The sequence below is a fragment of the Nannobrachium achirus genome (assembly GCF_963921795.1).
Source record: "Nannobrachium achirus genome assembly, chromosome: 18".
NCBI lineage: Eukaryota > Metazoa > Chordata > Actinopteri > Myctophiformes > Myctophidae > Nannobrachium > Nannobrachium achirus.
The window spans coordinates 55,479,426-55,485,863 of NC_137825.1; the positions used below are offsets into that span (position 1 = coordinate 55,479,426).

At 40.9% G+C, this 6,438-nt stretch overlaps 1 long non-coding RNA gene across 1 annotated transcript; it reads left to right on the forward strand.

Moving 5' to 3' along the window:
* The first annotated feature begins 840 nt into the window (after positions 1–840).
* Positions 841–6,168, forward strand: LOC308302789. The gene is made up of 3 exons (XR_013962966.1): positions 841–985; positions 3,897–3,978; positions 6,120–6,168. It is a non-coding gene; the product is annotated as an uncharacterized lncRNA (long non-coding RNA).
* Positions 6,169–6,438: the final 270 nt, after the last annotated feature.

Here is a 6,438-nt window from a genome sequence, read left to right on the forward strand (position 1 = left end):
GGTCCTTGGAGCTCCGGGGGTCCTTGGAGGTTGTAGTTTGGCAGGCAAGGAACGTGTGTGCAAAATTTGGCATGGATCGGGGCAACGGTTGCGGAGATATGAGCAGGGCAAGAGTGTGACGTGTGAGGTGTGACAGACAGAGGGACTGACACTACTTACACTACTTACACTACTTACACTTTGTGGAGGTTTTGATAGTAAATGCGACCTACGGTCGCAATTAATCTGTTGGAATAGAATAGCCTATACAGATTAATATGCTATGTTTAATATGCTATGTTTTTTTAATATGCTAAAGGGACAGAATCGTTTTTTTTTTTCACTCTTTTTCCTCTATTTTTTACATTTATTTGCAGCTACATGTAATTCAAATGGTTTATTTACAAGTCCATTTCACCACACAAAAGACAAGCTGTTTCCTCCTTTTATCCTCCTAACTTCCAATCCGGGGTTGGTTCATTCATAATGTCGTCATCATCATCATCATCATCATCATCAACATGTGTCAGAGAAAGCAAAGATGGGCCGGCGGCCGCAGGCCGGCGGCCCATCTTTGCTTTCTCTGACATACAGAACCTATCTCCCTTAATTGACACTAGCTGCCATGGCAGCTACGCTAGAAAACCCAAACCACGTAACCAATCAAGCCAGCCATGGCCCCCCAGCCCATGGGATACATTCTCCTTGGCTCTCCCCAATCACCTGACCAGGAAGTGTTCTCTCTCCTTCTCTGTTTACCTAGGAGCAGACGCATGAGTTGAGTGTTGCTTCAAACTATGTCAAGGGATGTATATAGATGTCACATTGCTCTGTTCAATTGCTCTTTAAACAACTTGGGACAACATGAGACGACGCTGTGTACATTTGGACACAAGACGTGGGTCAACGTGCCTCGTGAGGAGAGGAGAGGAGAGGAGGTGATGCACCATGGTGTCATGAACTTCAAACAGAAGCAGCGTGAGGAACAGGCAGAACCAGACTGAGGGTGAGAGGAATGAAAATAATGCTGTAATGTTTTGTCACAAAGATTGTATTTAGTTATAATATTCTAAATTAACTAAGCCAGTGGTTCTCAACCCTTTTACACCAAGTACCACCTCAGAGAAGAAAAAAAATAGCAGATTTACAAGCTCACAGCTATCTGCTATTTTTCAATAGATAAAGTTATTAGGGCCCCTCCACCTTGGGCCCCAGTAACTCAGTCCCACTTTCCTACCCCTTGTGACGCCCCTGTCTCTTCCCATCGCCCGCAGGGTCACACTCGCAGCCCACAGAAAGCAACTTCCTTTGCTCGCACTAGGACTATAGGCTAGCACTAAAGCTAAAGACACGAAAATGTATATAAACCTGTGAATATAAAAATGGTATTTCCACACAAATCAGCTTGTTACATTCCCATTGTTCCTATTTCAAGTTTTCAAATGTAAAAGTCTTTTGAAAATAGCTGATCTATGTATATTAATACAATATTTGAATCTGAGATGTAGTGGAGTAGAAGTCAAAGTATTGGAAATACTCAAGTAAAGTAAAAAAATACCTCAGAATTGTACTTAAAGGAGGACTTTGCCACTTTTCAACCTATCTTCATATAATAGGTCCTCACTTAATGGTCATAATAAAATTGCGACATTATTGTGACATTATCGTATTTTTTTTTTTAAACAATATTTTTGAAAAGAATATTTTAGATTTGTATTATCACGAGAACAATAGCTTCCACTTTAACATTGCAACTTTTCAGGAATAGAGAGCCTGCATTTTAGCTTGGATTCCCCATTGATGATGTCACAAGACTATGGATTTCTGAACCTCCCACAGCTCTCCTAAGACTCTTGTACAGAGTAGATTTATTTTTTATTTTTATTTTTTTGCAATTTTATTATGAACATTAGTGAGGACCTATTATATGAAGATAGGTTGAAAAGTGGTGAAGTAATCCTTTAAGTATAGTACTTTTTAAATGTACTTTAGTAACTTTACACCACTGCAGGGATACATGCTGGCGAGGGGTGGAGTGACCTTGAATAATGATCCATGTTTTGGTGTAGAGTTGGTAATCATACAGCCCAGTGACATGGTCAACCTCCAGGTTGTCAGCAGCATTGTGGCTCTATACTGCCACCCTCTGGTGCAGACCACTAATTAACTGGAGCTCAGTTAGTCTGTTCTTGAGAGACTACTATGTCAGTGGTTCTCAAACCTTTTCATGTGAAGGACCCCCAAAATGATATTTATTTGGCCACGCACCCGCATCTCAAAATATCTAGTTCCAGGGACCACCCAGAAGCAAAATTTGAGTTACAAACGTTCACTTTGAAAATACATATATTCAAAGATTTGCCCAAATTTTCACAACTTTTTCAAAAATAGCAGATCTACAAGCTCGCAGCGCGGCACTCGGTGCCGCGCTGTGAGCTTGTATATCTGCTATTTTTCACTGGTTAAAGCATTCAATAATTAAATTGGATTCATTTCACTAGAACAGGGGTTTTCAACAGATTTTGACCCAGGGACCACCATCCTGACTACGAGCAACCCTGGGGACCACCACTATTGTGTTGTTGGGTCCATCATAGACCCACCTGACACAAATAGTGTCCGTTTTCAAAGCACTTATTACCATTTTTATCCACATATTTGTTTTTGGGGATACATGCCGCATTTGAATGCATCAACTATTTACAAAAGTATGTTTTACTTGGACCAAGCAGGACAGACCAAGTCCTCTGTCAAAATATATTATTCACAGAAGAGTAGCAAATAAAAGTGAAAAAAAAGTCAATTTACTATTATTATTTTTAGAAAAGAAAGCGAGCAAGCCGCATTGTGGGCTTGTAGATCGTCTATTTTCACTATTTATTTTTAATTTATGGAACTTCTTAGATTTTTCTTGTATTTCTTCATGAAATGGTTGAATTTGATTAATTCACGAAAAGTTTAGATTTTTTGGGGATATTTTTTCTAATGTTTTGAAATAATAATTAAAAGCAAAACGTAGGAAACCAAGAATAAAGGGACCCATAAGCCATAAAAATGTGTCAATGGTTCCCGACCCAGTGTTTGCATGGGATGGGCATGCGGACAAGTGGCTAAATGTCTTTTTAGACACAATAAGTCGGCAATTTCTTTGTTACTAGTGTTTACACCAGCCCCCATAAGTCTCATCTGCCCATGAAAGATTGCGGTGCATCTTGGGAATGGGCTTATTGTGTCTGAAGAGATATTTAGCCACATGCAACCTGGGGGCATGCATGCAAATCAAAATCGTTAAAATCACTAAAACGATAGAAAGAAGTAAATGAAAACATTTTAACACTCATCTTTTCTTTTCTCTAATGACTCTCTAAAACATACATGGGCAACTGGCGGCCCGGGGGCCACATGCGGCCCCCACCTTCACTTAATGCGGCCCGCAGGTTAATATCGGAATACTGATATATTATTATATTTCAGCTGTTACAATTCCAAACATGACCTGCTTTAATTCCATCAGTCTATATTAGTAACTTAATGACTAGTATAGTAGTATTAAAATGTCTTCTTTTATGTTCAACGTATTTGTATTTAGGTTCATAAAGTTAACATGAGTATATAACTAAATGCGTTTGAAATTAAATCAAAATGTTACATTTCAGGATTTCAGTTAAAAAATGAAACTAATAATTCAGGATTCCAATTCAAAAGAAGCAAAAATAGCCGATCTACAAGCTCAAAACGCATCGCAGCGCGATGCGTTTTGAGCTTGTAGATCTGCTATTTTTGTTTCTTTTGTATGAGATACTAGAATGACAAAGTACATATAGTGGCCCTCGCCATCATCAAAGTTGCCCACCCCTGCTCTAAAATATGAACCCCTGTTGTCCTTTAACCGGGCTGGTGTTCTCTACGTTGGCCAGGCTGCAGCAGCTGGACGAGGAGAACAGTGAGCTGAGGTCCTGTGTTCCCTGTCTACGAGCCAACATCGAGAGACTAGAGGAGGTAAGGATCCTGCTCCTCTCATGCCTCTCATCTCTTCTCCTGCTGCTATCCATCTATTTCAGGGGTTCTCAAACCCTCTTAGGCCGTGACCCGCAAAATAAACATATTTGAACAGGGGACCCCCACCCTGACAAGCACTTGGAATTGTAGGTATTACATTTAATGGGAATCGGTTCCACAGATAAATATAGTGAAAATAGCATGTAGATCTGCTATTTTCACAATGTTTGCCTCTTTGACAGTTTGGTATTAAAACGGTCTTAAAAGTCCTTAAATTGTCACTTTATAAATGTGCAGATACCCTATTTTATAAAAAGGACATTAAGCTAATCATCTGTTTGAGAACCACTGATCTATTCACTCTATTTTACCCTCTCCCCTCACCAGTGTTACTTTTGATTTAGTTTCACCCATAGTCTTTTGAATGAAGTTCCATTTAGCTTTAGTCATGTTTTAGTCATTTTGAAATGGTTTTAGTCTAGTTTTAGTTGACTAAATATACAGCTGATTTAGCTGATTCAAGCGCACAGCGTGAACATTGTGAGCTTTGTAGATCGATTTCCAGAGTGCGACACCCGAGCACAAAACTATTTGTCTTAGTTCTACTGGATCTCTTTTCCACTAATCCTTCCACTTTAGTCTAGTTTCTATTTGTTGACGATTTGTTTGTTATGGTTTTAGTCATCATAGCTTCACTTAATTTAGCTTGAATTCAATATTTGTCAGTGAAAAAAGGTAGTTGACGAAGGTTTTTCGTCATAGTTTTAGTTGACAAAGTACCCATTCAGAACGGGTACACATTATAGTGTATTATTATTTTATGCTTTAACTATTGAAAAATAACAGATATACAAGCTCACAGCGCGGCACCGAGTGCCGCGCTGCAAGCTTGTAGATCTGCTATTTTTGAAAAATGTTGAAAATTTGAATTTTGACCCGATTCTATAAGTGTCTTTTGAATCCTTCTAAGGTTTTTTTGAAAAACCTATGTTTCTATGTCAGCAATCTGGCCAGCCACCGTCAAAGAAAAGGTCCTTTTCACTTAAATGGAGCTCAGTTAGTCTGTTCTTGAGAGACTACTAAATCAGTGGTTCTCAAACTTTTTCATGTGAAGGACCCCCAAACTGATATGTATTTGGCCACGGACCCCCATCACAAAATATTTAGTTCCAGCGACCACCCAGAAGCAAAATTTGAGTTACAAACGTTCGCTTTGAAAATACATATATTCAAAGATTTGCACACAGTTTTCACGACTTTTCAAAAATAGCAGATATACAAGCTCACAGCGCGGCACTCGGTGCCGCGCTGTGAGCTTGTATATCTGCTATTTTTCAATAGTTAAAGCATCCAATAATTCTAGGGTTAACAACCTCGCTCCTTCCCCTTCCATTTTGTGCGTTGACCAGAGCCCTAGAAACGGAGAGTTACGACACTTCCGTCGACTCCCATAGTAAACGTGGAAAGCCTATTCACTCTATGGTGGGAAGCTAACTTAGCCTAGCTTACGCATGCGCACACATGCACGCATGGAGCCTGTCATTCCTAGCGAGTCTCTGCCCCGTCCGCCCCCCCATTCATTTTCACTCGCTGGTAAGTAGACTAAATCACGTCTTTTTCACCCTTTTAATAATGTCATCTACCTTCGAGAGGCCCGTGAATGCGTTAAAATGGTGAAAAAGACGTGGTTTGGTCTACTTCCAGCGAGTGAAAATGCCTCGGCTAGAATGGGGGCGGACGTGGCAGAGGCTCGCGAGGAATGAGACGGGCTCCATGCGAAGCCACTTCCGGTCTGCGGCGAGTTCAAAGTGTGTGTCGTCACTCTGCTTACACTGCTCTGGCGTTGTCCAGAGCCTTCTACCTACGGAGAGTTGCGTCACTCCCGTTCACTTCATGGGGCCAGGTCTTCTACGCACACATCTATTGGCGTATAGTGACAAACAGCGAACCGGAAGTTTACAAAATGCATTGAAGTCTATGAGGTGTAAAGTGACAATGAACCACGTGACCAGCGCTGTTTCTGACCCCGCAGTGGCAGGACTCTCTGATTAGACGACTCTGGCGTTGACTATCTTCCGAACCCTCCCTCCCTCCCCCCATTCACACTTGCGTCCTTGTTTTTGTGTTTTTTCATGGACCAGGAGAAGAGGAAGCTCCAGGATGAGACGGAGGACATGACGGACAGGCTGAACGAGGAGATGGAGGCGCGCAGGAAGATGGCCGACAAGCTGAGCCACGAACGCCACCAGAGCCAGAAAGAGAAGGAGTCCACCCAGGAGGTGAGAGGGCCGAGTCCTCTGTCAAAATAGTATTATTCACAGTAGGCTTATCACGATACTGGATTTCTAACTTCAATACGATATTTTGAAACATTTCAAAATATCGTATACCATTTTCGATACCACGCAACCAAAGCGATTTCAGTGCAAAAATGTTTTTTTTTATTTAAAGAAAAATACA